Genomic DNA, 24,957 nt, shown 5'->3' with positions numbered 1-24,957 from the left:
CCCCCGCACCAGTACCAAGTGTTCTGATGGCTTGGTACTGGTGACTGGAAGGAGGTACAGCTTAGTAGGGGAAGCTTCTAAAAATACCCCTATATGCTCTGTTCCATGCCTTCCATAGAAGGTCATATTCGGTACGCATGTTTTTATACTTTTTCAACTTTTATTAAATAAATGTATTATGGTATACACTATGGTCTCTCCACCTTTATATTTTGCATAAAATTCACCTGGAAAGGTTGATAAATTAAAGGTAAAGGAAGTGGACCCAGTGGATATATCACCAGGATTGAAGGAACCAGACATATGTTGTGACAAAGTGACATTACAGTACATCTTATATGTGACTGATTGATTGAACTTGCTTGTGGGTACAGTGAACAAGGGCCCTCATTCCGAGTTGATCGCTCGCTGCCGATTTTTGCAGCACAGCGATCAGGTAAAAAAAATGCCAAAACTGCGCATGCGTACAGGCAGAGCCAGCCCTAACCAATATGATGCCCTAGGCAAGATTATGACTGGTGCCCCCTAGCACAACCGCTGGTTCCGCCTCTGACCTTGCACCTCTTTCCTAGCACCATCATCCCTCACCCATAACAGTCCTTATTTTGGTGTTTGTACCCCCTATATTTTAAAAAGGAACAGTTCGCACATTTGGTGCACAGCCCAAAAAGGTATGTGTTCTTGCTGGCAAGGGGCATGGCCACACAATAGTATCCCCAATTCAAATTGCGCCACACAGTAGTGCAACTTTATTCACATTTTATCATGCGATAGTTCCCATAATTCATATTACATCCCACAGTAGTATTACTTTACCTTATAAATGTTACTCCTCACAGTAGAGCTCCTTATTCACATTACATCACACTGAATTGCTCCTTATTTACATTACACCACATCCTATTGCTCTTTATTCACATTAGACAACACAGTAATGCCCTTTCTATATGCAACGCCACATAGTAGAGCACCTTATGCACATAATGCCACACATTAGTAATGCATTTATACACATAATTCAACACAGTAATGCCCCTTACACATATGAGACACATCATTAATGTCCTTATAAACATAATGCACCTTACTCAGTATGACAACCTTTATTAGTGCCCTTATACACATAATGTCCCTTACACATATGCCGCACATTGTTAATGCCCTTATACACATAATGACACACATAGTGTCCCCTACACATTTGCTGTACATTATTAGTGCCCCTATACACATAATGACACACATAGTGCCCCTTACACATATGTTGCACATTAGTAATGCATTTTTACATGACACACATAATGCTCCTTACACATATTCTGAACACTACTGCACAACCAACCCACTCACATGCACACAGCACTCACACTGCCACTTACACTGTGACCTCTACCTCTGTTTGGATACAGATGGGTCCTGATCAATCTTGCCTCATTGCTAACGTCGGGCACCTTTTTTTATAATTAAAATGCATCTTATTTGCATTGCTATGTAGCTAGGATGCACAAGCAGCTTATGCTGATTAAAATGATATGCAGCTTGCCTATATACTGTGAGACTGTGGCTGTATCTGCATATGAAATGCTACACACAGAATATAGGCATGCCGCATATCATTTTAATCAGCAGAAGCTGCTGATGCCCCTAGCATATCAAATGCCCTAGGCAATTGCCTAGTTTGCCTATGCCTATGGCCGGCTCTGCGTACAGGCCGCAGTGCGCACGCGCAACAAAAGTATGTAGTTTTACACAAGGTCTAGCGACTCTTTTCTGTCGCTCTGTTGATAGGTGAGTGATTGACAGGAAGTGGATGTTTGTGGGTGGTAACTGACCGTTTTCCGGGAGTGTGCTAAAAAACGCAGGCGTGTCAGGTGAAAACGCAGGCGTGCCTGGGGAAACGGGGGAGTGGCTGGCCGAACGCAGGGCGTGTTTGTGACGTCAAAGCAGGAACTAAACAGACTGAAGTGATCGCAAGGAAGGAGAAGGTCTGCAGCCACTCTGAATCTGCATGAAAAAATGTCAGCACTGTTCTGCTAACCTTTCGGTCGCACTTCTGCTAAGCTTATATACACTCCCAGTGGGCGGCAGCTTAGCGTTTGCACTGCTGCTAAAAGCAGCTAGCGAGCGATCAACTCGGAATGAGGGCCATGGTTCTTTTGAACGATTTATTTTTTATTGCTTGAACAAAGACTGATGATTGTTATTGTTGGTTTTTCATGCCATAAGGAACTAAGTGATAATCACCATCATTTTAATAATTGCGGTTAAAGTGTACCTTATTGAAAAGTGCACAGGAATCGTTGTATTATTGTCATATCTAAGTTTAACGGGTTTGGTGAAATCCATTTTTGAATCCGGCAGCCTTTTCTACAGCAAAGTGCGCTAGTGGATTATTGTTGTTTGTTCCTATTAGGGGATTAGTTGGCTCACAATTTAGATATATCAATTTTGAAATTGTTTTGTATGTGCTACTATGTAACATACCAATAATCAATTATATGATCTAGAGTGAGTGCTATTATCATGTAACGTTAGGGGCCACCAGTATCGGAGAAGCTTTGCAGAAGCCTGGTGGCTTAACATATCTTTGCAAATAAATGCAACTAAAATTTGCCATTCAAATTTAATCGCTAATAATTTCCTGTTAGGCTATGATTTGGAATGACAATAAACAAAGCGCCAGGCCAATACTTTAATGTCGCCTGTGTGGACTTCCACAGCGAAGTATTCTCACATGATTATATATATGTGGGTCTCTCCCATATCGGTAATGCCAAGAATCAAATCTTACTCATAATTGATTGCAGTAATAATAACACATGTAGGTGGTCATTCCGAGTTGTTCGCTCGGTAATTTTCTTCGCATCGCAGCGACTTTCCGCTTATTGCGCATGCGCAATGTTCGCACTGCGACTGCGCCAAGTAAATTTGCTATGAAGTTTGGTATTTTACTCACGGCATTACAAGGGTTTTTCTTCGTTCTGGTGATCGTAATGTGATTGACAGGAAGTGGGTGTTTCTGGGTGGAAACTGGCCGTTTTTGGGAGTGTTTGAAAAAACGCTACCGTTTCTGGGAAAAACGCGGGAGTGGCTGGAGAAACGGAGGAGTGTCTGGGCGAACGCTGGGTGTGTTTGTGACGTCAAACCAGGAACGACAAGCACTGAACTGATCGCACTGGCAGAGTAAGTCTCGAGCTACTCAGAAACTGCACAGAGAAGTATTTTCGCAATATTGCGAATCTTTCGTTCGCAATTTTGAGAAGCTTGCCTGCGAACAACTCGGAATGAGGGCCGTAATGCGGTTTACAATGAGATTTTTACAAACTGAAGTAATTGGTAAACAATAAGAATATAAAAGTTATTTTTTACTACAGAAGATATTAAGACAGACGAATGAACGAAAAAATTGGGGAAGAAAAAATGTCATTGAATAAAATAATATTTGGTGTTACCACCATTTGCCTGCAAAATAGCATTAATTCTTCTAGGCACACTTGCACAAAGTCAGATTTTGTAGGATTATTGGGGGTCATTCCGAGTTGTTCGCTCGCAAGCTGCTTTTAGCAGCTTTGCACACGCTAAGCCGCCGCCTACTGGGAGTGAATCTTAGCATTTTAAAATTGCGAACGAAAGATTAGCAGAATTGCGAAGAGACACTTTTTAGCAGTTTCTGAGTAGCTCCAGACTTACTCAGCATCTGCGATCAGTTCAGTGCTTGTCGTTCCTGGTTTGACGTCACAAACACACCCAGCGTTCGCCCAGACACTCCTCCGTTTCTCCAGCCACTCCCGCGTTTTTCCCAGAAACGGTAGCGTTTTTTCGCGCACACCCATAAAACGGCCAGTTTCCGCCCAGAAACACCCACTTCCTGTCAATCACATTACGATCACCAGAACGAAGAAAAAACCTTGTAATGCCGTGAGTAAAATACCTAACTGCATAGCAAATTTACTTGGCGCAGTCGCACTGCGGACATTGCGCATGCGCATTAGCGACTAATCGCTCCGTTGCGAGAAAAAAATAACGAGCGAACAACTCTGAATGACCCCCATAGTCAGGTGTATGATTAACCAATCATACCAAACAGGTGGTGATAATCATAATTTCTCTTACGTCCTAGGGGATACTGGGAATCCATTTATTACCATGGGGTATAGACGGGTCCACTAGGAGCCATGGGCACTATAGAAGTTTGATTAGGTGTGCTGGCTCCTCCCTCTATGCCCCTCCTTCCAGACTCAGTTTAGAAAATGTGCTCAGAGGAGTCGGTCACGTCTCTGGAAGCTCCTGAAGAGTTTTCTGCATTTATTTTGTAAGTTTATTTTCAGGCAGGACTGGATGGCACCAGCCTGCCTGCTTCGTGGGACTTAGGTGGGGGAGGGGAACAGCCCAACCTCTCTCGGGATTAATGGTCCCGTTTCCCGCTGACAGGATGCTAACTCCTGAGGGAACTGTTCGCAAGCCCCACCAAGGTAAGCGTACATTCCCGCAGCACGCCGCCACCCCTAACATAGCCAGAAGAATGAAGAGTGGTGAGTACTAAGCCGGCGTCCCGGTTAGCGGGTCGCCAGCCATTATGGCGGCATGAGGGTACAGAGACGTACAGCTTCTAAATGGGGCGGACTGCGTCTCCCGATTGTGTACGGACACAGATGCTGAACAGCGAACACAGTACCCAGACTGGCAACAAAGCCATAAAAGGAGTCTGTCTCCATTTTATGCACATAGACACATACAGCCAGTATAAAGAAGAGCGGAAGACTGCGCGCCATTGAAGCAGATCCAGCAGCTCACAGGCGCCATTTTCCCTACTTCAGCTGACACAGACTCTGACTGACAGGGATGCGCAGCTCCTCCGGAGAGACTCCAGATTACCTCAGCGGTACCAGGGGGGGGGTCATAGCAGGAGGGGAGCGGTTATTAGTGTACTAAGTCCCTAACCTAGGAATTTAGTCTGCGACCCGGCTAAGTTTGGCTTTAGCAATTAGGGTGCCGTGTACTGGTTCTATACTCTCTCTGTCTCTCCCTGGAAGGGCTCTTTGTGGGTTTTTTGTGCATTTAACCTTTTCCTGTGTGTGTGCTGTCACTGTTACAGTATGCAGGGCCGGATTAAGGTCTGTGGGGGCCCCTGGGCAACAAAATTGTGGGACCCCCACACACTGTTCTCACAACTGCAAAAAAAAACATTGGAGTAGGAGTACAGCATTTACCTGTCTCCTCTCCGTCCTCCTCGGCAGCTGAGCTGTTCCTTTACTGCTGCGGCCGCCGAGGAGCTTCACTCACAGCAGTGTGAAGTCTCGTGAGATAATGTCAAATCTCGCCAGACTTCACACTGCAGTGAGAGAAGCTCCTTGGTGGCCTCAGCTGTAATGGAACGTCTCAGCTGCCGAGGAGGACGGAGAAGAGACAGGTAAATGCTGTACTCCTACTCCAATTTTTTGGCAGTTGTGAGGACAGTGTGTGGGGGCCCCAGGACGACCGCCCCTTCCGCCCCGCTGTTAATCCATCTCTGACAGTATGTCAGGCAAAGAGTGTGTTTCATGTAAAGCACAGTGTTCCTCTTCTCCAGGGGGTTCACTAGTGTGTACTCAGTGTAGTATCCCTTCCCAGGCTAGTGGGACTGAATCAGCATGGCTGGACTCCATTAGAGGAATGATTTATTCCATTTCTACTAAGTTATCTCGGAATGAGAAAGAGACGCAATACTTAAGACAGTCTATGACTGAGTTTATGAAAAAGGACTCAGTACCCAAACCAGCGTCTCAGTCCCCTGCCATTTGTCCGCAAAAATGCACTTTGGCCCATATCCTGCAGACTGACTCTGATGATGAGGGGTCAGAAATGGAGGAGGGTGAGGTGGACTCAGAGGTGGGGGAGAGTACTCTGTCGCAGGGAATAGATTCTCTCATAGAAGCTATCAGAGAGGTTCTGAATATTCCTAATAAGGTGACAGAGGAGAGTGGGGAATATTATTTTAATATAAAGAAGAAATCCTCAGCCACTTTTCCTGTGTCAGAGTAGCTAAATACCCTGTTTGAAGAACTGTGGGTTAATCCAGATAAGAAATTTCAAATCCCTAAATGGTTGTTATCATCATTTCCTTTTCCTCCTGAAGATAGGAAAAAATGGGAGAATCCACAGGAGATATGCATTGGTCTGGAGGCTCTTACAGAAAATTATATTGCCTGTCTCGGGTGCAGCCTCCTTAAAAGACGCTGCTGATCGCAAAATTGAGACTACCCTCAAATCTTTGTATACAGCTGCAGGGGTGGCCCAGAGACCCACTATAGCATGTGGGTGGATTACGCGAGCTATTGCTAAATGGTCGGGTAACCTAATTGAGCGGTTAGATACCGTGCCTTGGGGAGATTATTTGGCTCCTGTAGCATATTCAGGACTCTGCGAACTTTATGGTGGAAGCCGTAAAAGAGATAGTCTTGCTTAATGCACGCACTACAGCTATGGCAGTGTCTGCACGCAGGGGTCTATGGCTACGCCAGTGGACAACGGATGCTGACTCCAGGAAAGGCGTGGAAGGCCTACCTTTCACAGGAGAGGCTTTATTTGGAGATGAACTAGACCAGAGGTTCTCAAACTCGGTCCTCGGGGGCACACACAGTGCATGTTTTGCAGGTCTCCTCACAGAATCGCAAGTGAAATAATTAGCTCCACCTGTGGACCTTTTAAAATGTGTCAGTGAGTAATTAATACACCTGTGCACCTGCTGGGTTACCTGTAAAACATGCACTGTGTGTGCCCCCGAGGACCGAGTTTGAGAACCTCTGAACTAGACAAATGGATCTCCAAAGCTACTGCAGGTAAGTCTACATACCTACCATCTGCAGCTTCCCCAGCTAGGAAGGCCTATTCAGGATCCAACTTACAGGCCTTTCAGATGGCCAAGCTTAGGGGCAAGGCCAGAGGTTCATCTACTGCCGCCAGAGGTGCTAGGGGTAAACCATAGAAACCAGCTACTGCTGGTTCACAGGAACAGAGTTCAGGCTCTGCTTCCTCAAAACCTTCTGCATGACGGTGGACCGCAGTGCCTGGAAGAATGTCGAGTAGGAGCCCGGCTAAAATTATTCAGTCACATCTGGACAAGATCATGCCAGGATCCCTGGGTCATAGACCTTATATCCCAGGGCTACAGACTGGAGTTCCAAGAGCTACCACCTCACAAATTCTTCAAATCAGGCTTACCAGTTTCACAAGAGGCAAGAATAACCTTACAGACCCAGGTCATTGTTCCAGTTCCACCTCATCTACAAAACAAAGGTTACTATTCCAGCTTGTTTGTAGTACTGAAGCCGGACGGTTCGATAAGACCGATTCTGAACCTCAAATCGCTGAACCCGTACTTAAGAGTGTTCAAATTCAAGATGGAGTCTCTGAAAGCGGTGATCTCAGGTCTGGAGGAGGGGGAATTCCTAGTGTCTCTGGATATCAAGGATGCGTACCTTCATATTCCGATCTGGCCGCCTCATCAGACTTATCTACGGTTTGCACTACTGGACTGTCACTACTAGTTCCAGGCCCTGCCATTTGGTCTCTCAATGGCACCGAGGGTGTTCACCAAAGTGATGGCAGAGATGATGTTTCTACACTGCAAGCAAGGAGTGAACATAATTCCATACCTTGACGATCTCCTGATAAAGGCACTGTCCAGGGAGCTGTAATTGGATAACATTGGCCTTTCAACCAGACTACTCCTAGATCATGGGTGGATTCTGAACCTAGCAAAATCTCACCTAGAACCAACACACAGGCTTCCTTTCCTGGGAATGCTACTGGACAGAGAGTCGCAGAAAGTATTCCTTCCCTTGGAAAATGCAATGGTAATCCAGTCGACGATTCGGGCTGTCGGTGCATCTCTGCATATGCCTTCTGGGGAAGATGGTGGCTTCTTACGAGGCGATTCAGTATGGAAGGTTTCATGTGAGACCCTTCCAGCTGTATCTGTTGGACAAATGGTCTGGATCGCATCTTCACATGCACCAGAGGATTCGTCTGTCTCCAAAAGCCAGGATCTCCCTCCTGTGGTGGTTACAAACTTCTCACCTAGTCGAGGGTCGGAGGTTCGGAATTCAGAATTGGATTCTGCTAACCACAGACGTAAGCCTCAGAGGATGGGGCACAGTCACCCAGGGGGTGCAGTTTAAGGGAAGATGGTCAAGTCGGGAAGTCGTCCTTCCAATAAACATCCTGGAACTCAGGGCTATCTCTTCGGCAGGCCACTTTTCTTCTTCTGAATCATGCTATTCAAGTTCAGTCAGATAATGTGACAGCAGTGGCTTACATAAACTGACAGGGCAGAACGAAAAGCAGAGCAACAATGTCAGAGGTGTCAAGAATTCTCCTCTGGGTGGAAAAACACGTTGTGGCGTTGTCAGCGGTCTTCATCCCGGGAGTAGACAACTGGGAAGCAGACTTCCTCAGCAGACACGACCTGCCGGCGGGAGGTGTTCCGGTGGTTAACACATCAGTGGAGATATCCACTTATCGACATTATGGTCTCTCGACTCAACAAGAAACTCAAGCAGTATTGTTCCAGGTCGAGAAACCTACAAGCAGTGGCGGTAGATGCTTTGACAACTCCGTGTGTCTACCAGCTGGTGTATGTGGTTCCTCCAATTCCTCTGATCCCAAGAATTCTAAATAGAATAAAAAGGGAAAAGGTTCAAGAAATCCTCATTGCTCCAGACTGGCCACGAAGGGCCTGGTATGCGGATCTTCTCGAGATGCTGCTCAAAGATCCGTGGCCTCTACCTCTTCACGAGGATCTTCTGCAACAGGGCCCATTCGTCTTTCAAGACTTACCGCAGCTACGTTTAACGGCATGGAAGTTGAACGGCTGATTCTAGCCAGGAGGGGGATTCCTGACAAGGTCATCCTGACTATGATTCAGGCCAGGAAGGGGGTAATGTCTAGACATTACCACCGTATCTGGAAGAAATATGTCTCTTGGTGTGAGAGCAATATTCTGCGGTAGAATTTCATCTGGGACGTTTACTCCTTTTTCTGCAGTCGGGAGTTGATGTGGGCCTACGTCTAGGCTCCATAAAAGTCCAGATTTCAGCCTTGTCTATTTTCTTTCAGAAACAATTGGCTTCTCTTCCTGAGGTCCAGACGTTCTTGAAAGGTGTTCTGCACATCCAACCTCCCTTTGTGCCTCCCACGGCACCTTGGGATCTCTATTTGGAGCTGCAGTTCCTCCAGTCGGACTGGTTTGAACCGTTACAGGAAGTAGACGTAAAGTACCTTACGTGGAAGACTGTCACACTGTTGGCCTTGGCTTCAGGAAGTCGTGTGTCGGAGTTGGGGGCGTTGTCTTACAAGAGCCCCTACCTAATTTTCCACGAGGACAGAGCTGAACTCGGGAATCGTCAGCAATTTCTTCCTAAGGTGGTGTCCGCGTTTCACATCCATCAACCTATCGTGGTTCGGGTTGTTATGGACACCTCTGCTACTTCAAAGTCTTTGGATGTTGTGAGGGCTTTGAAGGTGTATGTAAAGAGAACAGTTCGTCACAGGAAATTGGACTTGCTGTTCGTTCTCTATGATCCCAATAAAATTGGGTGTCCTGCTTCAAAGCAGTCCATTGCACCCTGGATCAAGCTCACTATCCAGCATGCTTATTCCACTGCAGGCTTGCAGGTTCCAAAATCTGTACAGTCCCACTCATTCTTCTTAAGCGGCTGCCCGGGGTGTCTCGGCTGTACAGCTCTGCCGAGCAGCTACTTGGTCAGGTTCGAACGCGTTTGCTAAATTTTACAAGTTCGATACTTTGGCCTCTGAGGACCTTCAGATTGGTCAATCAGTTCTGTAGGAACCTCAGCACTCTCCCACCCGGTTTGGGAGCTTTGGTACATCCCCGTGGTACTAAATGGATTCCCAGTATCCCCTAGGACGTAAGAGAAAATAGGATTTTAATTACCTACCAGTAAATCCTTTTCTCGTAGTCCGTAGGGGATACTGGGCGCCCTCCTAGTGCTTTGTTCTTCCTGCACTGTTACTTGGTTAAGACCCTCATTCCGAGTTGTTCGCTCGCAAGCTGCTTTTAGCAGCATTGCACACGCTAAGCCGCCGCCTACTGGGAGTGAATCTTAGCTTAGCAGAATTGCGAACGAAAGATTTGCAATATTGCTAAAAGATTTCTCTGTGCAGTTTCTGAGTAGCTCGAGACTTACTCTTCCAGTGCGATCAGTTCAGTGCTTGTCGTTCCTGGTTTGACGTCACAAACACACCCAGCGTTCGCCCAGACACTCCCCCGTTTCTTCAGCCACTCCCGCGTTTTTGCCAGAAACTGCAGCGTGTTTTCACACACTCCCATAAAACGGCCAGTTTCCGCCCAGAAACACCCACTTCCTGTCAATCACACTCCGATCACCAGAACGAAGAAAAAACCTTGTAATGCCGTGAGTAAAATACCAAACTTCTTAGCAAATTTACTTGGCGCAGTCGCAGTGCGAACATTGCGCATGCGCAATTAGCGGAAAATCGCTGCGATGCGAAGAAAATTACCGAGCGAACAACTCGGAATGAGGGCCTAAGTAATGTATGGTTCAGCTGTTGCTATTACTATTTACAAGTTTTGGTTAGAGTGTCTTTCCTCTTGTTACGGTTGTGCTGGTTCAAAATCTCACCACTTTCCTTTTTCTATAGCCTTCTCTCAAAGTATGTCCGTCTCCTCGGACACAGTTTCCTAGACTGAGCCTGGTAGGAGGGGCATAGTGGGAGGAGCCAGCACACCTATAGTGCCCATGGCTCCTAGTGGACCCGTCTATACCCCATGGTACTAAATGGATTCCAGTATCCCCTACAGACTACGAGAAAAGGATTTACCGTTAGGTAATTAAAATCCTATTTTTCATATGTAGACTGAAACACAGTCACTAACAGAAACAGCAACAGCTGTGTAGGAGGCTTAAAACTTGGTGAGGAACAGCCAAACTCTGCTACAAAGGTGAGGTTGTGGAAGACCATTTTATGTCACAGGTCATACACCATGGCAAAACTGAGCACAGCAACAAGACACAAGGTAGTTATACTGCATCAGCAAGGTCTCTCCCAGGCAAAGATTTCAAAGCAGCCTGGGGTTTCAAGATGTGCTGTTAAAGCTCTTTTCAAGGAGCACAAAGAAACGGGCAACATTGAGGACAGTAGATGCAGTCCGCCAAGGAAACTAAGTGCATCAGATGAAAGACACATCATGCTTACTTCCCTTCAAAATCGTAACATGTCCAGCGGTGCCATCAGCTCAGAACTGTCAGAAACCAGTGGGACCCAGGTGAACCCATTTACTGTTCGGAGAAGTCTGGTCAGAAGAAGTCTTCATGGAAGAATTGCAGTCAAAAAGCCATACATTCAACATGGAAACAAGGCCAAGTGACTCAACTATGCAAGAAAACATAGGTACCGGGGCGCAAAAAAATGGCAGTAGGTGCTCTGGACTGAGAAGTCAAAATTTGAAATAATTGGCTGTAGCAAAAGGCAGTTTGTTCGCCAAAGGGCTGGGATTCAGATCTGATCGCAGGTGCAAATTTGTTAGCTAATGGGCAAAACCATGTGTACTGCGGGGGCAGATATAACATGTGCAGAGAGAGTTAGATTTGGGTGGGGTGTGTTAAAACTGAAATATAAATTGCAGTGTAAAAATAAAGCAGCCAGTATTTATCCTGCACAGAAACAATATAACCCACCCAAATCTAATGCTCTCTGAAAATGTTATATCTGCCCCACCTGCAGTGCACATGGTTTTGCCCATTAGCTAACAAATTTGCCGCTGTGATCAGATCTGAATTACCCCCCTTATTATCTTACTTCTGTGCTGCTATCATATAGTGTTCCTGGTATCTCCAGCATTCTCCTGCAGCAAGCATTTACTGTTGTGTGTGCATTTCCTTTTCCTCAACTTCCTGCCACAGTACAAGCACTAATACACAGATTTTGTCTTCAAGTGTCCTGAGGCTATTACATTTTTAGTTCAAGACCAGCTTTAACCTGCTTTGCAGCACCACTGTCTCCAGCAGTTCCAGTCTGGTCGATACAGTTACTGCTTCTCATCTACCCTGTGGCGCAATTGAATCCAGCAAAATCCAGTTGCAAGCCCATCTGCTCCCAGCCTGGCATCAAGCCCATCCTGTACCAGCTCAGTCTGTCCCAGCTCGACACCCTGTGCGTAATCCAGTTCCTGCCATAATCCAGTTCCTGTCCTTAATTCGGTTCCAAAAATCACCGGTTCAATCCCGGTCTCGAGCGTCTCCGGTTCCAGCCTGATTACCTAACTTTCCTCTGCCCTCTCCAGTAGCAGCATCATTAAAGTTCTTTGCCATTCTCACTTCAGCTTCATCTATTGCCCAGTGGTCCCAGTCCCTGTGCCCACACAGACACATGCCGATTCCGTCAGGTGCACCTTTATTTTACATGGTACATTTTCTCCTGAAATGTTAAATGAAGCGATGTGAAAGTATTGCCCTTTTTTGCAGAAATATTTCAGGTTTAGGCAGTGCTGTAACTAGACATTTTAGCGCTGTGTGCAAGAAACCACATCGGCGCCCCCCCCCACCATATACAAATAAGGGCTAGTGCGCGCCGCAGGTGCATCCCAAAAATATAGGGGCGTGGCTTCATGGGGAAGGGGCATGGTCCCAGAGCTCCCTTTTACAAATCACGGCAGACATAGCTCCCTTTTATACATTACGGCATGCAGAGCTCACTTTTACACATTATGGCAGGCAGAGTCCCTTTTTTTTTTACACATTAGGCAGGCAGAGTCCCCTATTTGACACATTAGGCAGGCAGAGTCCCCATTTTACACATTATGGCAGGCAGTCCCTATTTTTTTTAAAAACATTATGGTAGGTAATCCCCCTATTTACACAGTAAGGCAGGCAGTCCCCCTATTTACACATTATGGCAAGCAAAGTCCCTTTTTTACACATTAGGCAGGCAGAGTCCCCTATTTTACACATTATGGCAGGCAGTCCCCATTAAAAATAAATAAATAAATAAATAAATAAATAAATACATTATGGCAGGCAGTACCCCTATTTACACATTATGGCAGGCAGTTCCCATTTTGTTTTGTAAAACATTATGCAGGCAGTCCCCCCATTTACACATTATGGCAGGCAGTTCCCTTCTTTTTTTTTTTGTACACATTATGGCAGGATGTCCCCTTTCTATGATTCTATGAGAGAGAGAGAGAGATATACTCACCTGTGACCTGCAATCTGGCAACCATCTGCTGTATTTCTAGACAGAGACCCGGGAGCTGGCTGCAGCGTCCCCGCGTCCCCTGCAGAGGCGGCGGGAGACAGGCGCTGGCGGGACTCTGGTACCTCACATCGTGGCAGTGAGGCGCTCTTAGTCCTTCAGAGGTGTCGGCTCCGGTGGCGGCGGCAGTGCTGGGGGTAATGCACTGCAGAGCTCAGAGTCCTTCAGAGGCGGTGGTGGCTCCAGCGGGCGTCTGAAGACAGGCGGCAGTGCTCGGGGGAATGCACTGCAGAGCTCAGAGTCCTTCAGAGGCGGCACCTCCAGTGGGCGGTGGGAGACCAGCGGCAGCACTGGATTCTGTAGTAGTGCCTATAAGCGGCAGCGCTGGACTATACTCACAGTGGCTGTGGCCGTGAGGGTGGGGGGTGTTGCCGATGGTGCGCCTTCAGTGCATGTGCGCTGTAGGCAAGGCACCATCGGCACACCTAGCTACGGCCCTGGGTTTAGGTGGGTATCCAATTATCCCAATTATCCTACCGGGGGGCAATCCAATTAGCGAGGCACAGCATATTGGGTATTTTGTTTCACCTGTCTCAGGCAGGGGAACCTTAATCCCCCGGAAACAGCTGTTTCTTGCGAAAACACACAGGTTTCACTGATGACGATGCCGGCACTTAATCCATGATGAGGGGTCGCCAGAGCCGCGATAACATATGGGATGGGGGCCTAATCCCTGATACCATGTGTTTTCATGCAATCACAGTCCAATTTTGGCCTCTAATCGGATACAGCAATAATGATCATCGGTCTTTAATAGCAATATCTGCCTGTTTTGATCGGCTGAAATTGCACCGGACTAATAGTATAGTGCCCACTCTGACTTTACTAACTAAGGGGGTAATTCGGAGTTGATCGCAGCTTCAAGTTTGTTAGCAATTGGGCAAAACCATGTGCACTGCAGGGGGGGGGGGGGCAGATATAACATGTGCAGAGAGAGTTAGATTTGGGTGGGGTGTGTTCAATCTGCAATCTAAATTGCAGTGTAAAAATAAAGTAGCCAGTATTTACCCTGCATAGAAGCAAAATAACCCACCCAAATCTAACTCTCTCTGCAAATGTTATATCTGCCCCCCTGCAGTGCACATGGTTTTGCCCAACTGCTAAAAAATTTCCTGCTGCGATCAACTTGGAATTACCCCCAAAATGCAATCTAAACTCACATTGTAGACCTACGTTAACTTAACATAGATACATGGTTGAATAGGAAAAAGTCATGCCCGCGGGTTATTAAAAAAAAAAACTAACAAAAAAACCCAACACATTTTACAACCAATTTGGGCCTAAGGGTTGCTTACAAATCCTACTTCACACAATCACACAAATGGGGTTGTCAGGCCTAGTAACTAAATGGATCATAAACTGAATTTATTTTCTATTAATCCGGGTACACGATATGGTCAGTGTGTCCCCTTGACATTCCGGGCAAACGTGATAGTGCATACACACTGAACGATAGAGCTAACGGTATCGTTCAATGACGTCATCCTGCCTCCGTCCTGTACATGCATCGTCAATGACATAGTCAAAATTGACCTGTATGTATAGATGACAGAAGCCCTTATTAATGACATGCAGGAGCGTGCATCATTACATATATTGTGCGTGCACACTGGACGATATTACAAACGACCTGCTGCAGAAGGTGAATATGAGCTATATAACATAAAATATGTGTGTACTCAGCTTAATTGGTATTGGATTGCAGGAGACTCCAAACCTAAAGGTTGCTTATTCTTAATACGGGTGAATGATCTCCTATTGACTGTTTTCTTTTTCATTTTAAAATAAACTTGTTTTCATTTTACGATTATGTGGCTTTATCTTAGCATGTCTCTGTGTAGATGAGACTTCATTCTGAATCAAAAGTGTTAATTGATTATTCTTAATTATACCCCATTCACACCGCAAATATATCCCGGGATATTGCCGGGTCGGGCCAGCTCGACCCGGGTCGAGGTGCAGTCTAAAAGCACCACTTTTGAATATCCCTGTCACGATCCGGGTTATCAGCCCCCATTATTTACCTGCTAAGTGTCTTCTGAGACTGGCCCGGCGTTCCAGGCCCAGATTCCACCAGCGCTATCTGCGGGCAGCGTTCTGCATATCTGAATCTCAAGGTGCTCCTCTGTGATCGCTGCAGCGCTGACATGGCAACATTACAAAAAAACATCCATCTGTTTAAAGTATGGCGTCTCCTGCCCTCTGCGGCCACTGCCGCCATTACTGCCGATTCTCACATGTGGAATACAAACAGACTTTCCCTCCAGTTTCAAACATGGGCGCAGCCATGTTTGTTTTGCATCACATGTTGTTCTCAGCCTATCCGCTGCAGTCTGGACTCTGTGTAATTATCCAGCCAATCCCTGCTCACCAGCTGGGATAAATATCCTGCCCCAGGGCTGGATAATCGTCAGTGCTTTGGTTGTCAATCCTGCATACATGTCTCTCCTGTTTGGTGAATGCTCAGCTTGACTTTCCAGGGATTCCAGCTTTTGTGATTCAGCTTCTCCAAGAGACCGACACCAATTACCATCTTGCGGTGCAGCCTGACTCTTGAGGTGTTCCAATCCTGCTTCCTGGCATTCTACAGCAATCCTGATACCGGCTTCCAGCGCAGGTTCTACTCTGCCTCCAGCTTCCAGCGGTATCCTGGCATCATTATTGTTTCCAGTTATCTACAGCATCGCCCTCTAGCTTCTGTGATCAAGTGTCACTGGCTTCCAGCTTCAGCGTGTCGTTCACATAACTCTCCGAGTGATTGATCTTACCATCTGCCTACAGTGCTGCTTTCTACCACCTACAGCGGTATTCCTATATCGCTCTGCACTACTGCATCGCTCTCAAGCTTCAAAGGTTCATTCGTCACTGGCTTCCAGCGTTCCATCGCTTCCGGCTTCCAGCAGTGTTGGGAGTTACCATCTGTCCTCAGCGGTATTCCTATATCGCTCTGCACTACTGCATCGCTCTCTAGCTTCAACGGTTCATTCATCACTGGCTTCCAGCGTTCCATCGCTTCCGGCTTCCAGCAGTGTTGGAAGTTACCATCTGTCCTCAGCGGTATTCCTATATCGCTCTGCACTACTGCATCGCTCTCTAGCTTCAAAGGTTCATTCATCACTGGCTTCCAGCGTTCCATCGCTTCCAGCTTCCAGCAGTGTTGGGTGTTACCATCTGTCTTCAGCGGTATTCCTATATCGCTCTGCACTACTGCATCGCTCTCTAGCTTCAAAGGTTCATTCATCACTGGCTTCCAGCGTTCCATCGCTTCCGGCTTCCAGCAGTGTTGGAAGTTACCATCTGTCCTCAGCGGTATTCCTATATCGCTCTGCACTACTGCATCGCTCTCTAGCTTCAAAGGTTCATTCATCACTGGCTTCCAGCGTTCCATCGCTTCCAGCTTCCAGCAGTGTTGGGTGTTACCATCTGTCTTCAGCGGTGCTTCATCTCATCCCCAGCAGTATTCCTATATCGCCCAGCATTTCATCCCACACAACATCTGACCATAGTATCCATCGATGCTCACCATCGAACTGTTGCTCTAGTGGTGAGTTCAAGCACAGCTTTCCTCACACCGGTTCCGTCCGGTAGTCTCTGGCAATTCTATCTACAATATTTCAACCTCAGTGTATCAGTGCCTATTCCAGTCTCCTGTTTACCATCTACTGTGCAGTACTTGTTGTTCCTCTGTGCAGTGGTTAGCTGTGGCAACTGACTTTCCAAATCTGGATTCTAGCAAAGGACTTTGTGATCTTGTTCTACATAGCCACAGTCTCCATTACCAATTGCATACTCAGGAACTGTACTGCATTTGTATCCTGCACTCACTGTTGACGCTATCTCTTTGCCAAGAGTTATACTGTGTTCAATAAACTGACTGTTTATAATTTTACTCCGTTGTTGTGGTCACGCCTTCGGGCTCATGGTGCTATAGTCATACTGCATGTCTAGGAACCTAATCCATAGTTGCCTACCCTCCCGCATCCCGCGGGAGACTCCCGGTTCACTGTGGAGTCTCCCGCTGCCCCGCAAAATTAGATAAACCTCCCAGATTCCTCACCTCCCATTGAGAATTTGGACTGCGCGTGCGCAAGTCCCGAAATGATGGTAGCGGGGATTGCAAGAGAAGACGTTGGGATACTTGCCTGCCGCCGCGGGTCGCCCTGCGGTAATGCCGAGACTGAAGAGTTTAGGTCCACCGCACAAGAGCCATCTGTCTTTCTGCTTTCCCGGCTGGCCGCCCACCACAACTACGGAGAGGGGAAGAAGCACAGGAGCCGCAGGTGGACTGCTGCATCCTCCTGCACTTAAGGTACGACCTTATCACAGTCAAACTGCTGGAATGAGAATCACTACTGACACTCATAGACAGCCTGAACTGCTGCAACAGGAGTGAGACAACAGACGACAAGCTGACAGAAGTGTGACTCTTATCACGATGCTCCCAGGACTTGCATTCCACAGTTCCCTGTAGCGATCCCGTAATTGCCTGTGCCCCCAGACCCCCTCCTCCTCCTTTTTCTTCTTCCACTTTCACTCACGGACTTGTCCCAAACTGCTCATCCTCCCACACTCCAACCCTTTTGTCCTGTTTATGGTCTCATGTTCATTGTTTGCACACTCTGGCCTGGTGTCATTTAGATTTATTGCAGCTGCAGTTCTACAGTATCTTGCCCTTCTGGAGAAAGAATTCATGTAAAACACAGCAAAGACAGACACTTAACCCCCTGCTACACATGACCATGGGCAAAGCTGACTTCAAAAGGTTCTAATATATATTAAAGGTGAAAAGTATTGATCTGTAATAAGTTTCGGCATTTGAATGTAAACTCCTCTATGTATTTTGGCAAATGCACCATAGAGAGGCATAATGCAGTTGCGGGTTGGGGCTGAAATGCTGTCAGGTGGGATGCTGGCGGTCCGAATACCGACAGCGGCATCTCACTGTTTGGAATCCCGACGGGTCGGGAAGCAAGCTGCACCTCACCCCCTTACCCTAACCCTCCCTTATCGCAGCTTAACCTTCTCTTACCACCGCCTGACCCTGATCCTCCCCAGTGGTGCCTAAGCATGACCCCCCACCCGCAGCCTAAACCTAACCCCCCACCGCATCCTAACCCTAATCCCCTTCACGTAATCTAAACCTATCATCACCTTCCCGCAGCCTTACCCTCTCTCCGCAACCTAAGCCTAAAATAGAGGTTCAGACTGCAACCCAAAATGTACGCCCTCCTGTGACTGCGTCTGTCAGCACCACTGTAACATACTGCAGCACCAGTACCCTCTACTTTGTCTTCTGTCACAGTGCAGAGTACAGCCAAATAGAAAGAGTTCTGAGTACATAGTTGTCTACCCTCCTGCATCCTGTAGGAATCTCCTGCTGTTCCAGATATTAAATCAAACCCCCAAATTAGAGGATTGGACCTCAAGCCATGACACCAGCTGCAAACCCTAACCCTGAGTTCGCTGGTTCCCCCACCCAGCTCCTGACCAGAAAGCAGCTGACAGGAGCCAGTAAGGAAGGACCATTCCTTCTAGATCAGTGCTGCACTGGTACCCGTTTTACAAACCTTCCACACTTGGACTACCCGCCAACTTATGAACACTGGTGTTACTGAGTGGATACCTCCCTCTTGGTGAGTGAAGCCCGGGGAGCCTTCATCCTTCAACTGCGAGGCATAGCTCTTTACCTGGGCTAGCTTTGCTGGGTAAAGCAGAACCGGTCAGTGCCCTCCCCCTGCTGTGTGCAAGCAAACCAAGAATGCTTCCTTCACCCGCCCCCAGCCTGTACTCGTGTCTGTGGGAATCATTCTCCTAGGCCCGTCCTAGCTGCGGAACGTTACGCTGCTAACCTGCCGCTGATTTGATCCTGAGATTTGCGTTGTACTTCCTGCTGCTGAGCTGAGCAGTTGTTTCCTGGTGTGTCCCTGACCTTACCATCTCCAGGCTCTGCATTCACTAAGGAGAAGCCTACCGTAGGTCCTGTTCCTTTTCCTCTGGATTTCCCCTTCACTGTGTACTCTTTCCATGACACTGGACGCTCTTGACCTTGCTACTAACCCCTGTACGTTTCCTGCATTGCTGCCATATGCCATACCTCATGACCTTCTGCAGGAGGGACAGAATGTTCTGCTCCTGTGCTTCCCTCTTACTGTATGCTTGCCATCACCTGTGGTGAATCACCTTTCTTATTCATTAACTTGTTAAAAACAGGTGCTGGCAATCACAAATTTACAGAAAAGTCCAGAAGCAGAGCATTGTGTCCCTCCTGGAGAGATGTTGGGAGATATGCTTATGCTGCTAATCATCCTCTGCTCCCTGATTTTAGAGTCATCCATTGTCAGGAGATGGACCCCTGTGCTTGTTTTTCATGTGTTCTATATCCATAGTACTGCATGTCCATAAATGAATGTGCTGTCAGGGTTTATTCAGGATGTGTATGTTTTTTGAGGTGTCTAAGTGGTGTGACATATCAATTGGCAACAGTGATCTTACTGTGGAAGATAGTAAATATCAATCTGTAAACAAAAATGGTAATACAATATAACAATTTAACAGTGGAATACAGCAATGTTGCAAAACATGGAGGATGCTAGCTTTTTTGCAACATTGCTGCACGGTACTCTTAAATTGTTACCAACGAAACACATAAGAGTCAAGCACACAGGTCCATCTCCTTACCTGTATATTGAGGATCCAGATGATGAATCGATCTCAGATTCCAGCAGCTCCAGAGTTACTGATTGTCACAAATTTGGTTGATTCAGACACGGGTGCAATGCCAATGATTTTGTAAATTATTGTTTGAAACTGCACATGCCACCCATACACAAACCCCCTTTGACAGTATACTACACTTTGGGTTTTTTTCATGAAGCAGTGATAAGAGTGGAGAAGTGAGCCAGTGGAGAAGTTGCCCATGGCAACCAATCAGTGTTGAGGTAACATTTATAAAATGCATTTTATAAAATTATACAGAGCAGCTGGCTCACTTCTCCACTATTTTCACTGCTTCATGAATAGACCCCTTAGTACTTTAGTTTTCTCCTACGACATACCTCTGAGTGGCAATAGATAAACCCATAGGTGGAGCTAGACACACTGTGTGGGCAGAGTATGACACCCCCCTCAATCGCGCTCGACGCACTCCGCGTACCGCACTCAACTGCAAACTAGAATCTCCCTGAAACTGTTTTTCAAATGTAGGCAAGTATGACCTAATCTCACCTCCAAGGTTCACCTACACGCCAGCCCCTACAACTGAGGCTTCCCTCAGTTGTAACAATCCCAGGTCGAGTAACCCTGCATTTCAACCCGGTATAAAAGCAGTGTTATACACGGTTGGACCCAGGTCAATGTGCACTCTAAAGTGTCTAATACCCCTTTCACACCACACTAATAACCCGGTATCGACCTGGCATATTGCCGGGTTGGCGTGTGGTGTGAAAGGGGCATAGCCGAAATCGCGGGTCGCCTGAGTCGGCAATTCAACCCGGGAATAAAGCAGTGTTATACCCGGGTTGAATACCGGGTCAGTGGCTGCGTAAACGGGCTCCCGGGTCGATGCGTCCTGGGACCCGTTTACTACAGCAGGGAGAGGCGGCGCAGAGATGCTCATCTCCCACCTCCGCCGCCGGCTCCGCCACCCGCTGCTATGACAACCTGCCCTGCTTATTGCCGGGTCAGGGAAGCCTGCAGCAGCGGCCAAGGCCGGATCCCACCCGGGAAGGACCCGTTTCCAATTCCTGGGTGGGATCCGGCATTGGCAGTGTGAAAGGAGTATAACCCGGGTTATTCAACCCTGCATTCGTGTAAGTGTGCTGATTGGCTGTTCTTTGTGTGCCTTGATGATGTCAGCAGCCTGAGCCCTGCTACACAGGAGAAAACAGAGAGCATTAGAGCTATTAAGAATTAGGGGTGAGACAGAAATTGCTACGCAACTTACTGCATACCTCCCAACTTATTAAAAGTACAAAGAGGGACCTTGGCGTGCTCTAAGTGTGCCCAAAAAGGATGTGTGACCTATATGAAAGGGGCATAGCCTCGTGGCAGAGCCTCAATCGGGAGTCACGCCCACTTGTACTGTCACTGAGGGGGCATGCCCAGCGCTCTCTGAGCTGCTGGCATGCCCACTCTCCCTCTGTCACCTGCGCATGCACACAGCGTCTATTCAGCGCTGCTCTGCTAAGCAGAGCAGCAGTGACAGGAGTCTCCCAACTACCCCCCACCCCCACCTCGGGACACTGCAGCCCGAAGGTGGGACAATGGGACAGTCCCCCCCAAAAAATAACTATCCCATGAAAATCGGGTTAGTTGCGAGGCAAGTTACTGGAACAGTTAAAGATGTGTATAAAAAAAATTGTGTATAAAAACATACAGTAGCTCTGTCAGCCATGATTCCTGCAATGCTGTGAGCTGTTCCTTCCCTCTCATTTTGTCCCCTTCTGGCACCTCATCTTTCTGAACCAAAAAAAGTCCATTTAAAATGACATTCATGGTGTTTTAATTGCTGACACGGGTAAAGCATACCTCCCAACAGTCCCGATTTTCACGGGACAGTCCCGTTTTTTGGGAACTGTCCCGCTGTCCCATCCGCGGGCCACAGTGTCCCGCGGTGGGGGGGGGGGTCAGTTGGGAGGCTCTGTCAATCGCTGCTCTGCTTAGCAGAGCAGCGGTGAATAGACGCTGTGCGCATGCGCACAGCGTCTATTCAGTGGAGTCAGAAGGAGAGGGTAGCATGCCAGCGGCTCACAGAGCGCTGGGCATGCCCCCTCAGTGACGAAAACGGAGGCGTGGCTCGCGATCGTGGGGTCCTCCCGCGAAGCCACGCCCCCTTTTCATAGGCCATGCCCACTTTTCGGGAGCGCGCGCGGCTTCACCGCGCGAGTGTCCCGCTCCACAAAGAAGCAAAGTTGGGAGGTATGGGTTAAGTTATACCCCTTTCACACTGCCAATGCCGGATCCCGCCCGGGAATTGGAAACGGGTCCTTCCCGGGCGGGATCCGGGGGGGGGGGGGGGGGGGGGGGGCTGAGAGATGAGCTCATCTCCACGCCGCCTCTCCCTATCTAGTAAACGGGTCCCAGGTCGCATCGACCCGGGAGCCCGTTTACGCAGCCATTGACCCGGTATTCAACCCGGGTATAATGCTGCTTTATTCCCGGGTTGAATTGCCGGGTCAGGCGACCCGCGATTTCGCCAATGCCCCTTTCACACCGCACACTGACCCGCGTCAACCCGGCAATATGCCGGGTCGATACCGGGTTATTTGTGCGGCGTGAATGGGGTATAAAGGAGCCAACCCTGCACTAACCCGGGTTGAAAGTGTAGTATGAAAGGGTCTGACCCAGGTTCAAAATATTATTCTTAATTCTTGCCTCTAGCACTAAATAAATAACCAAGGACTTTCTCCTGGAAAGCAATTTCTGCAGCTGGGTACAATGTGTTCCACAGGGAATACATTGGGGTGTAGAGATGGATCTTGATCCAGAGGCACCAACAGTCTAAAGCTTTAGACTGTCCCAGAATGCATTGCGGGGCCTCCTCTATATCCCCTCCTCCAGGCACTGTGAGCTCAGTTTTAGAGTTGGTGCCTGCATGAAGCAGGTCACTTAACAGGGAAGCTGTGCTAGGCAGCCCTAAAAAAGCTTTTTAGAAGACTTCAAGGGCTGCAGCACTTCATATGTCAGTGTGACATACTGTGCTGCGGCTCCATCACCTCCCCAGCGGCGTCGCATACTCCCGTTGGCTCTGTTCCCGGGTACTTCCGGTTTCTAGGCACACCACCGCAGACTCTATGCTGGATCGCGTGGCTGCTACTAAGGGAGGAGGTAAGAGGGTCCCCCAGGCTGGACCCACCATTAAATCACGTTTCGGTCGCGGTTTAAGGAGATGAACCGCGATGCTGGCGTGGACACTGAGACAGAGCAGGGACCCCACTATATCCACCAGAGCATGGAAGCACAGGTTGGATAGTAAAATATCCACTTTAATAAGGCTCCATAGTACCCGGTGGTGAGGACCAGCATAGGGGAAAAGGCGCTTGACCTGTAGCCCCTCCCCAAGCTCCGGGCGCCATCTACTGCTGGTATTCCCGCCCTGGAGCTGCCTCACACTCTCCCTGACTCCCTGACTGAGACTTTGGGCGCCATCTTCTCACAATAGCTGCGACTGGTCTCCAGGACTGCAGGGCAAGGTCTCCTCTGTAAATCCGCCTGATTCATCAGCGCTGTGATTTTACAGACACTTAACTATTCAACATGTCATTTTAAGACAGTGTTAGTTAAGAGCAAGTGTACCTCTACCAGAATATATTGTACGAGTATTCTGAGATATACACCCGGTTTCGCATTGTTTTGTGTGTGTGTATATATATATATATATATATATATATATATATATTAGAGATGTGCAGCGGGCATTTTTTGTGTTTTGGTTTTCGATTCGGGTCCGCGGTCGTGTTTTGGATTCGGACGCATTTTGGCAAAACCACCCTTTCGGGTTTTGGATTCGGATGTGTTTTGGATTCAGGTGATTTTTTTTAAAAACGCAAAAACAGCTGAAATCATAGAATTTGGGGGTAATTTTGATCCTATAGTATTATTAACCTCAATAACAATAATTTCCACTCATTTCCAGTCTATTCTGAACACCTCACAATATTATTTTTAGTCCTAAAATTTGCACCAAGGTCGCTGGATGACTAAGTTAAGCGAACCAAGTGGGCGGCACAAACACCTGGCCCATCTAGGAGTGGCACTGCAGTGTCAGACAGGAAAAAATAGTCCCCAAACAGCACATGATGCAAATAATAAATAAAAAAGAGGTGCAAGATGGAATTATCCTTGGGCCCTCCCACCCACCCTTATGTTGTATAAACAGGACATGCACACTTTAACAAACCAATCATTTCAGCGACAGGGTCTACCACACGACTGTGGCTGAAATGATTGGTTTGTTTGGGCCCCCCCAAAAAAGAAGAAATTAATTACCCCACCAAAAAAGAAGCAATTCATCTCTTTTTGCACAAACTGGCTCTACAGAGGCAGGATGTTGCCCTCATCCTCACCCTCAGATTCCTCACCCCTTTCAGGGTGTAGATCCTCCTCCTCCTCATCACAGATTATTAATTCGTCCCCACTGGAATCCACCATCACAGGTCCCTGTGTACTTTCTGGAGGCAATTGCTGGTAAATGTCTCCACGGAGGAATTTATAATTCATTTCGATGAACATCATCTTCTCTACATTTAGTGGAAGTAACCTCCTACGCTGATCGCTGACAAGGTGACCGGTTGCACTAAACACTTTTTCGGAGTACACACTGGAGGGGGGGCAACTTAGGTAAAATAAAGCCAGTTTGTGCAAGGGACGCCAAATTGCCTCTTTTTCCTGCCAGTATACATACGGACTGTCTGACATGCCTACAGTGATGCTGTCACCCATATAACCTTCCACCATTTGTTCAATGGCAACAGAATTATATGCAGTGACAGTAGACGACATGTCAGTAATCGTTTGCAGGTCCTTCAGTCTGGACCAGATGTCAGCACTTGCTCCTGACTGCCCTGTATCGCCGCCAGCGGGTGGGCTTGGAAATGTTATCCTTTTCCTGGCAGCTACAGTTGCGGTAGAAAATGATGGAGGAGCTGTTGACGGGTCATGTTCCGCTTGACTTGACAATTGTCT

This window comes from Pseudophryne corroboree, chromosome 4, assembly GCF_028390025.1.
Source record: "Pseudophryne corroboree isolate aPseCor3 chromosome 4, aPseCor3.hap2, whole genome shotgun sequence".
NCBI lineage: Eukaryota > Metazoa > Chordata > Amphibia > Anura > Myobatrachidae > Pseudophryne > Pseudophryne corroboree.
This window is presented reverse-complemented; position numbering follows the sequence as displayed.